At 54.2% G+C, this 10364-nt stretch overlaps 1 long non-coding RNA gene across 1 annotated transcript; it reads right to left on the bottom strand.

Moving 5' to 3' along the window:
• Window positions 1-7684: 7684 nt before the first annotated feature.
• On the bottom strand, window positions 7685-10364 carry LOC133503298 (uncharacterized). Its single transcript, XR_009795703.1, has 3 exons — window positions 10333-10364; window positions 9917-10209; window positions 7685-9798 (listed from the first exon to the last, which is right to left on the bottom strand). It is a non-coding gene; the product is annotated as an uncharacterized LOC133503298 (long non-coding RNA).

The following is a 10364-nucleotide window of genomic DNA, read 5'->3' on the forward strand; positions in this document are numbered from 1 at the left end:
GGGGCACGAGGGCAGTCTGGTGGAGGGGGGCGGGGGCGTCTCCCCCAGTGTCGCGCATTATCATATTTCCACGTCATTACTTCTTTTTCCACTTGAAATGAGGAAGCGGCTCGACGGTGCATTCGCAGCCCGCGGGACAACGCGCACTCGCGTGCGCCGCTCACGGGAGATTGCGCAACGTGACTACGCCGAACACGGGCGCACAACACGACCGCACACACCTACGCGCCACAAAACCGCACGACTACCCACAGCTAATACACGGGTGCAAAAACCGGTACGCAGCACCACGCAACATAAATACATAATTGCATACCGCTACACAAGTAGATGATACGAATAACTGACACAAAATTCATACCCATGACCTAACGACACACGTTTACAAAACCACAAGTGCACGTGATGAGTTGCGTAACTAGCTAACAAGTAGACGACGCAACTCGGGTACACGATGAGTCACAAAAGCGCGTCGTCGCGTTTGTCGCTCCGTCAACACGTCGCCGCGGTGACATGTCGGCGCTCTCCCCGCACGCGTGCCGGGGGGGTCGCGAGGGCGTAGCGAGCGAGGCCGCGGGCGAGGCCTGGCCCGGCGCCCGGCGCTAGCCGACAATTAGCGAGCGGGGGCGAGAGCGGCGCTGGCGCGGCCGCTTCCTGTCCGGCGGCGTCGGGACCGTTCGGCGACGGCGGCCGTCGCTCGCGCTCGCCTCCCGTTTGGCTGCCGGGAACAGGAAGTGCAAATCTGCGCGTTCGGGCCTCCCGATTGGCTGTGTGCAAATCAATCAGTTTGTGTATCTTTTTGGACGGGGACAGGATACGTGCGCGTGACCGCACGGATACCTGCGTGTGTCGCGAGGGGGGGGGGGGGGGGGGCTCGGCGTCGGCGCTCTGGCCGCCGCCCAGTTGCTTCCTCATCGGAGCGAGCGGCCAAATGTGCGTTTTCACAGCCAGATGACATCAGCGGGCGTCGGGGCTTCCCCCTCACCTCGGAGGTGAGTCTGCGCCCAGGCGGCCGGGAGCCCCCCCCCCCCCCGACCCCCCCACGCGTGTTGGCACGCCCGCACGTTTCGGGGTGTGAAAACGGCGGCGGTCCGACGCAGCGGTCTGTCGCGTCGCAGGATTCCGGCCGGCTGACTGACTCTTGGGCGGAGGTCACGACCTCTTGTTGGCTATCGGTGAACGGCTGCTGAAATGAAGAAATCTGCAAAAGGACTCGCATTCATATGTCGTCGTGAATAGTTGAGGAAATGAAGACGACGATCGCTCGCACCGTCGCTAGCGTCACTCCCTGGCTCGAGTACCCTGAAACGGAAAGGGAAGTTCCTCAGCCGTGACGACCGATGGGCGAAATCGACATTTTCGCACGGCTTTGCGCGTATCACGTAGCACGTGTGCAGCTGACTTTTCCTCGGCACCCCGCAAATGCCGCGACCCCGCTCACGCATCTGACGATTGGCCTCGGCCGGACTCCTTTTCGGCGAAATGCCGGCGTCAAACGACGCCAAAAAGTGGAAAATGCCGGAAATTCACGGGGAGCGCTAACATGGGGTAGCGGGGAACCGGTCCACCTCGAGGCCGGTTCTCCCGCAGCCGTACGCAGTCCTGCTCCAAAACTTCGCCGGCCCGTCGTCCGGAATCGTTTCGCCTTTCAAAGGACTGGACTGAACCGGTCGGCGCTTTTGGGCCGCAAACCCGGTCTCGAGCGACTTCGGCCCGCGCGAGTCGACTCGAGGTTTTCGCCGGCTTCCCGTTCACCGAGCCGCCGAGCGTGCCCCGACGCTAGTGATGCTAATGCGCACGTCGACCCCGACCGGTCGCGGCGCCGCGTCGTCACGCACCGAAACACAGACGCGGCGTGCGCGTGCCACGCTCGCTGCGAATGTTTTCAGGTCACATGCTAATTGCGGCGCTGAGCACCGAAGCGTCACCAAAGGTCAAACGACGGCCGCGACCCAGATGGCGACGACCTCCCAAACGGTTGCGATCTTGCCACATTGTGGAGATGATGAAAAAAATGGAAAAAAACTTTGTGAAGGATGCTTCGTTATATTCATATTTCATTTCATTTGTGTGAATTAACACAAGAATTTCAAAGATGACATCTTTCATGAATGAGATATCGTTCATAATGTGATCATCAAACATGTCGATGATTGAACATTTCTAAGATGGAAATCAAATGAACATCAAGTGTCAATAATATTGATCAGAGAGATGAATAATTTCAGATGATGTCAATAAAATAAGGCTGTTCATCCTCACAAGGGTCGCGGCTGACTTCGGACGGAGCCGGTCGCCTTTTGGGTCGTTTTTGTTTTTTGGTTTTGGACGAAAGGAAGCCGGCCGGTCTTTGTCGCGCTTTATGCAAATGAGCCGGCAAATGTCAAATTTGCATAGATTAGCTGCGCCGCTCGCGGACGGCTGCTTTCCATACGCCGCGACGCCCGTCACCGCGGGTGACCGCCGCCGCCGTCGTCCCGCCTGATGGAGAGCGACAGAGCGGACGGACGGACGGACGGACGGACGGACGTCGCTGAGAGGGGAAAAGCCCAAATGACGCTAACGAGGCGCTTCACTCAATGGCCGCCGGCCGGCGCCTTCGGTGACCCTCGGACATTCGTGCAGGACGTGGGGGGGGGCTGAGCCCCCGCCCCCCTCCCCCCAAGTTACACTTTGCGGGGGGGGGGGGGGGGGGGTTGCATCATTTCTTTTGCTCTTCTGTTGGACTGCCCTTTCCCATGTTTAGGTCTTTTCGGTGCATTTTTCTCCACTCGAATTGAATTTCTCCAGTTTATTTGTTGTTGTTTTTTTTTTTTGTGCGTTCTGCGACTCGGAACCCGAACCCGGGACGGCGTCCGCTCCCAATCCTCGATTTCCATTCATCAAGTTTCGTCGTCCTCGTCTCTCAGCCGAAGGCCGTCGAGCGTGAAAGTTAGCGGCCTCGGTGTAAAATATTTAAATGGCCGCTGGAGCCGAGCCACGTTTGCCGGCGGTTTGGCCCTCGGCGGACACCCCCCCCCCCGCGCCAACCCCCCCCCCCCACGCAGCCGCCGCCACCGCCGAGGGTGAAACATTTTCTAAAAATGTAAAAGTGCAAAAATGCAAATGCGACATATTGAGGCGGTTACGGGCCGGCTGCGTTTACGCCTGCGGGGCGAGCCCACCGATTGGCGGGGTTGGGGTGGGGGGGGGGGGGGTTACCCCAGACAGACGGCTCAAGTCGCTCCGTCGCAATTTTCGCGCATCTTTCTTTAGTTGTGCCATATTAGCACCTTTTGCAAGGACTTTACTCACCCAATATAACATCCATCCATCCATTTTCCTTGCCACTTATCCTCACGAGAGGGTCGCAGGGGAGAGCTGGAGCTCATCCCAGCTGTCAAGGGGCAGGAGGCGGGGCACACCCTGAACTGGTCGCCAGCCAATCGCAGGTCACGCGGATACGGGCAATTTCGAGTGTCAAATGAATTCATATTGCATTTTTGGGGTGTGGGAGGAAACCGGAAGGCCCGGAGGAAAGTCACGCAGCCAGGGGAGAACATGCACACTCCGCACAGGCGGGTGCGGGATTCAACCCGGGACCTCAGAACTGTGAGGCCAACGCAAAAGTAAAGTTCATTTGTCACAAATACGTCCTGTTTGATTTCGTGCTTTTTGGATTCATTTGAGTAAATCAACCGTCTTTTTGATTTTATTCTATTTATTTATTTGCGTGAGTGTGTGTGTGTGTGGGGGGGGATTCAGAACTAACTCTGCACGTGACCCGTGAGTGTCACCAACTGCTCGCTGAGCTAGCGCAATATGCCTCCCCCCCCCCCCCCACCTCATTAGCACTGCGTGCTAACCGCTGTGACAAAGGAGAAGGGCGGGTGGGGGTGGGGTCTGATTAGCGTAGATGAAGAGCGGTTAGCATGTCGCCGGTCGCCCTCCGACAGCTTTTAATTAGCATCATTCGCATCATTAGCTTGGGATAAAGACAGACACAGTGGAAAAAAAAAAAAAAAGCAAACTAGCTCACCTTTTCTTTATTTTTTTTTTTTGGGGGGGGGGGGGGTTTCGAGCATTGATTTTTGCAAAAGGCCTCCCGTCCCAAACCCCAAAGAATCTGCGACCCGGTTGAAGTTTGACATCGCCGCGGCCCACGTTGCCACCCGTTTGGCCGTTTGGCGAATGAAGGCAGTATTCGAGTAGCCCCCGCTCGCTGGGGCCGTACACGCCCACGTATCTCAAGTCTGAAAGTTGCATTTGCCGCTTTGGAGGCGGAACATCGAAACATCCGAGCCCGCGTGTCCAAAAATACTGAAGAAGAAGAATTCTCCAATGCGGTCGACGTTGTCGTTGCGACGAAATGGCCGAACGCTCACGTCACCAATGAAACTTGTGGGCCTCGCTGAATTCTCCCCCCCAAACGATGGATGGGAACAAAGCTGTTTTATGTACTTCAATCGGTCCAATGGGCTGGAAAGGGCATCCTGGGCCTTTTCAAGCCGCTCCGGGTGACGCGTAATCCTGCAAAACGTGCAGAGAAAGTCACTCAAGTGATTCCAGTTGACTGCGAATTCACGTTGCCTTCATACGCGCTGGATATTTTGGATCCATTTCAGATGTATTGTACGCATGTCCTCCCCGTGTAAGCGGACGCGATTCCCGGCGGCAGGAAGTTGGTGGGTGGGCCGCGGGCCAAGCGCATGAATTATGCAAATGAGCAGTTGCGGCGGGGGAGGGGGCCCCATTGTCAACGGGGAGGCCGGCCGGCCGGCCGGCCGCTCGCTGGCTTCCTCCGCAGATGCCCCGTGCCGCCCTTTTAGGGCAACAAATGGAACCGGCAAAAGTCCAAGTCGGACGCGGGCGGGCCTGCCTTCATCTTTCCCTTCCCGGAAGGACCGCGGCTGTCCCCGGCCTCGGGACGCTGGCGAGAGATTTGCAGATTGTACGTGAAAATCGGTCTCGGTTCCCAAAAGGGAGCTGACCTCAGATTCAGGACTTCCGTTGCGCCCCGCAAGTCACCCCCCCCCCCCCCTCCCCGGGGCGGCTGTCGGAGGACGTGACGAGCGGGGGGCCGAGACGAGCCGCTTGGACGAGGACCGGCGACTTGGCCGGCGCTCAGCGCGCCTCCGCCTGATGGTCCGCGACGGGCCAAGATGGACGCGGGCCATCCCGGGTTGGCAGCGGTCCCCGGCCGCCGTCCTCGGGGGGGGGGGGGGGGCCGCCCCCGCCCCCGACGAGGGCCGCCTCCTAATGCGAGGCGACGCGCACGCACCTGTCACTCAAACACCTGACACGTGACCGAGCGCGCGCGAGTCGCGAGACGTCGTCCTTCATCCGCGGGGAGGAAAAGACAAACTTCTTGAAGCTATTCCAGTGATTGACAATAATTCACATTTATTTTCAAATGAATCCCAGGTTTGGTTTTCATTTCATTTCTTACGCATTTCAATATTTCTGTTGTTACGATGAAGTAACATTTAGGAGTCCTTCAATTGGGAAATCATTGAAGCCCTTTTGATAATAAATGTTTGCTTTCAAAAATAAGACACAATGTGATTATTTTGAACACGCTCCAAACCAAATGACGTTTTCTTTTTTTTTTTTTTTTTAAACACAGACGTGAGATGACAACGAGAAAAGCCAAAGCAAAAGTCAGAGCAAAGACGACAAGCTGTTGGCACGCCCGCCAGCGGCCAGATGGCGCACACTCGCGCTCCTTTTGGGAAAATGCTCGCTTCCACGTTTTGGAGGCTTCGGACCCGGTTGGCAGACACCCCCCCCCCCCCCCCCCCCGTCGACAACACATCAGAATTGATTAACCTTTCACCTCGGACCCGCAATTCCTCAGCGTTGGCTCTTCGCGTTCTCGCCGTCTTCCCGCAGTCCGGCGGCCGCCATCTCCGCAGACCGCGTGAAGCTCGCAAGCCGTCGCTATCGTGGCCATCTGATGGGGGGGGGGGGGGTGTTAAAAAAAATAAATAAATAAAAAATGGTCTCCCTGGTTCCAAGTGTGATCATCAAGTCGCTTGTTGTCGGGTTTTCTGATCGCTTTTGCCCCAGGTGGGCTCCCCCCACTCATAAATCACATCTTTCAAACAATATGCAGCGCATTACTGCAGATGGCATAAAATGGAGCTACCTCAGAAGCCGTGTTGGTGTCCCGTCAGGGTCCGTCTCGGGGCCCTTACTTTTTCTCTCTACGTATACTCGTGACCTTGTGGATCGGGGTCGCGAACCTTTTCGTCCGAGAGAGAGCCATAAATGCCAAATATCTTCAAATGACACTGCACGGTATGTCGTTTGTCACGAGGGTCCCGTGAGCCAAATGCGACCGTGAAAGGAGCCCCACGCGCTTCCCGACACGTCAAATTTCAAAGCCCTCCAGATTCAATCCACACTTTGGAAAGGGTTTACGCGAGCGAGCCACGCTGTGACTAAACGACTTCAATACTGGAAAATTCTGACAGCGACGTTAACGCAAGAAACGTTTCGCTGAACGACTTTGGATGATATTCGATGAGAATCCGAATCATCTCCGGTCGTCGCAGTCGATTGAGACGTGAACGCATCACAGAGCGATACGGTGCTGCTCGTGATCTGGCAGTTTTTTTGGGGGGGGGGGCAAGTGCGCAAAGGACGCAGAGTCCTCCGGCATTTCGAGCCGTTCAAGAAGGTCATCGCGAGGGGAATTTAGCCGCTGGATTGCCTTTCTAGTTGTGGTGTTGTGCGGTCGCGCCTACGCAAGTTGGAAGCGTCCCAGAGGATCCTGTTTGGGTGGCGTTCGAGTCCTGGAGGGTGGCTCGGGCGGTCCCTGCAACCCGTGCAGCAATTTTGATGGTTTTGTCCGTTGCAGTCGGAGTTTTTCCTTTTTTGTGGCAGCCCCGAAGAAAAGGCTGCGATGGAGGTACAAAGTTCCGATCCGAAAAGCGCCTCAGCTGCTGCTTCCTTTCAGGATGGACTTGATGTTGGTCTCCCGCATCCATATACATCCTCCCGTGTATAGTAGGGATAATATTTTCAAAACTGATTTTGAATAATATTATTCAAAATCTTTTCCAAAATAGCATTTCTGATTTCTATATAATTCAAAATCATTTTGAGAATAACACTTGTTAACAAAAAAAAAATGAAATAAAACTCAACAAACTCGCCGGCACGAGCTTGCTTGCTAGCCAGGCTCAAATTGATTCTCTTGGAATTTGACTTCTGTCAGGCGAGGCCAATCACGCACGGGCGACCAATCAGATGGGGAACAAGTTGGAGAAATTATTACAATTGTGATATTCGTCCTCCGTCGTGCCAGTTGTCACCGCTGAAAAAAAAGTGTACGTGCTTTTTTTTTGACTCGAGTGTTGCTGTGTGTGTGTGTGTGATTGTCTTTTGGGATGGGGGGGGGGGGCTGATTAAATATGGCTGACACAGCCCATGTGTGGTCATGCGGACCAGGAGGTGGGACACGTCGCCGGGCGGCGGCCGGGCGCCGTGACGCCCTCTGGCGACCCCCCCCCCCGCCACCCAAAGACAAAACAGATGTCCGCCATCACGCCCACGCGCTCTCAAAGGTCGTTCGGTGGAGCGTCTCAAGGTTACGCCAACAACAGCCACGACGACACAAACAGTCGTGCTCTTATTTTGACGGATTCATTCATTCGCAAATTCGTTGTCAAATTGATAAATAACAAAGCGCTCGTGTCGGTGAAGACCAGATTGAAATTTTCGCATTTCCTGTTTTGAGGAAAGCAACAAAAATCATTTTGCAATTTGTCACCGTCTCCATTTTGTTTTGTTGCCTGTGGGGTGCGCTCGTTTTTTCTGGTCAATCCTTTTTTTTGACCCCGCCCCCTGCTTCGCTTCCCTTCGCTTCGTTTTGTGCACGTCTGGGTCATTTCGATTTCCAGTCTGAGATTCTTCCAAGATTTTCTTTTTTTTTTTTTTTTTAATGAATTGTTCATTTTTTCGATCCTTGCACTTGGCTCCTCCACGTCTCGCCTTCCTTGCGACACAATTTCTGCTATTTTATGTTAACTTTGACATCCCATACTTAAAAAAAAAAAAAAAATGAGCTAACCCATTAGCATTAACAGTACATTCATTTACAAATATAGGTGTGATTGTTCATTGATATCACAGACCCATATGTAACACTGCCAAGGCCACGAATAATAAAAATACCTTGAGAATTCTTAGCAGTCCTTTCCATAATAATAATCATAATAATAGCTGCGAGTGGTGATAGTAGCAGTAGTATAAAGTAAAATGAAGTAGAAGTAGTAAAATGAATTCACATTTGACGGAAGATTGTGAATTTAAAAATCATCTTGAGAATCCGAATCAGAAGCGGCTTTATTGGCCAAGCGGGTAACGGCGCACAAGGAATTTGGCGGTTCGGGAACAGAGAACATTTTCCTTAGAAGGCTTCTGAACGTCCATCGCTTGAAATCACCAACGAGGAGCAAATCAGAAAGGCGAGCGTCGTGGGGTCGGCCGCTCCGCTTTCTGCCAAGTCGCCAATCGGGACGCGTCGTTCCCGTCGCATTCCTGCGGGCTCGGCACAAAGGCGCGTCTGTGCGCACCTGCGCGTCACCGAGGCTCGGGTGTCTCGTGTCCCACCCACACCGCTCGCCTCGGGCCTCTTGGGATTCCGGCTTTTGCCTCAGAACTTTGCCACCCCGGAGAGAGGACCCGGTAGGACTTGGAGCAAAAACAATCGTCACGCTGCCGTTTAGCTTCCTCGCCAGCCTCCGTCGGGTTCGCGGCCACGGTGGCGAAAGGTGGAGGTGACCCAAAAGTCCAAAATTGTAAAACGGCAAATGCAAGTACAAAACGTGAAGCGGATCGTGACTCGAAAGTGACGTCTGTCAAAAAGGAAAAACGACTGGGAGCGGAATCCAAAGCCGGGAGCCGACGGCGTGACAAAAGGCCAATCGAAAAGCAAAAACAAAAATAAAAAAAATAAGCCGCAAGTAAGACGAGACCTCGTTTTTTTTTTTTTTGGCAACCGAGCCACCGAGCTCCTTCGTGGAATCGGAATCCAACCGGGAGCGCCGGACTTCGAACTGGGATCCGGCCAAAAAGCATTTTCAACGATTTGAAGGGCCAAATAATTCACAAAAGTGTCTTTTGGAATCATCGGAAACGATGAAAACAATTCAGAGGAGACGGATTTTGTCAGCTAGCGAGCCAAGGCGACTTGCACCGCCAATTCGGAAGCCCTCCACTACCGGAAGGCCGACCCAAAACTGCTCGCGTGCAGGCCTCGGCGACTTCAACTCTTTTCTTCAGGGAAGCGCTCATCCTCTCCACTCCTTCTCTCCAATTCAAAGAGTTTTGTTTTGTTTTTTTTTGTTTGTGTGTGTGTGTGTAGGGGGGGGGGCGGGCGCAATGAGAAACCAGTTCTTGTTTGAACGCAAAAAGTCTTCAACCTTAAAGGATGTGCCAAGCGCTCCAGCCTCAGCCAGTGGTAACTGGCACCTGTACCGCAGTCCCGTATTTGGACTGCCCGACGCGGTTCCTCCTGGCACGGTCCCATCCCGGCGTTGACCCACCGTCTCGGCTGGAACTGGATCGGATAGAACACCCGGCGAAAGTCCGGAAGGCCGCAATAGTTTTGGCGAGCCGATTATTTCCGCCGTTTTACGAGTCTAGCAAGCACACAATCCCGGGACCCCGGTCTGGCGTAAAGTGGAATTGGCCCTTTCAAAAATGTTCTTCTTCTTCCAAGAATCTGAAAAAACAGCCCACCTGGCACACCCGTTCGGGTCTCGTGTCCGGTCGGTTCTGACGCATCCTCGCTCGGCCGGCGTTACGGCGCTGTGGGCCCCCCCGCCGAGACCACAAGGACAATAAAGTGTCACATAGATGTTAGCGGTAAAAAAAAACAACAACAACAACAACAACAGGTGCAGACTGGAGGACAAAGGAGGCTCACCAAGCTAGCTTGCTAATGCTAACCCAAAAAACTGCACGAACGCCGGTCGATTGGTCGCCTTGGAGGTGCCCGCCAGGGCGCGAGCGTTTCTGCTCGGGTGTCAATACGACGGCCACTTCCGTCTCAGCGTTGAGAACGTCAATTTTCGGACAATATCGTTGCGACGTTCCACCCAAATATTTTCGGAGGAGCTCGACGGGGTCCCAGCGAAGTCAATCGGCGCTCGAGCCCGAGTCGGAAGAATGTCATGAAATCGGGTCCGCGAGGTGTGGCATCGTTGATGCTAAGCTAAGCTAAGCTAAAGAGGATAGGGCGACTTTTGACCATAAAAAGTTTGTATTTTTGGACCTTGCGCATTCGTGTATTTTGTGTGTGCGTGTGTGTGCTGTAAGGGAGGGGGCGTGTCCTCGTCTCACCTTGCCCGATGACAACTTCCTGGGCTTCCTCT

Source organism: Syngnathoides biaculeatus, chromosome 7, assembly GCF_019802595.1.
Source record: "Syngnathoides biaculeatus isolate LvHL_M chromosome 7, ASM1980259v1, whole genome shotgun sequence".
NCBI classification, from domain to species: Eukaryota; Metazoa; Chordata; class Actinopteri; order Syngnathiformes; family Syngnathidae; genus Syngnathoides; species Syngnathoides biaculeatus.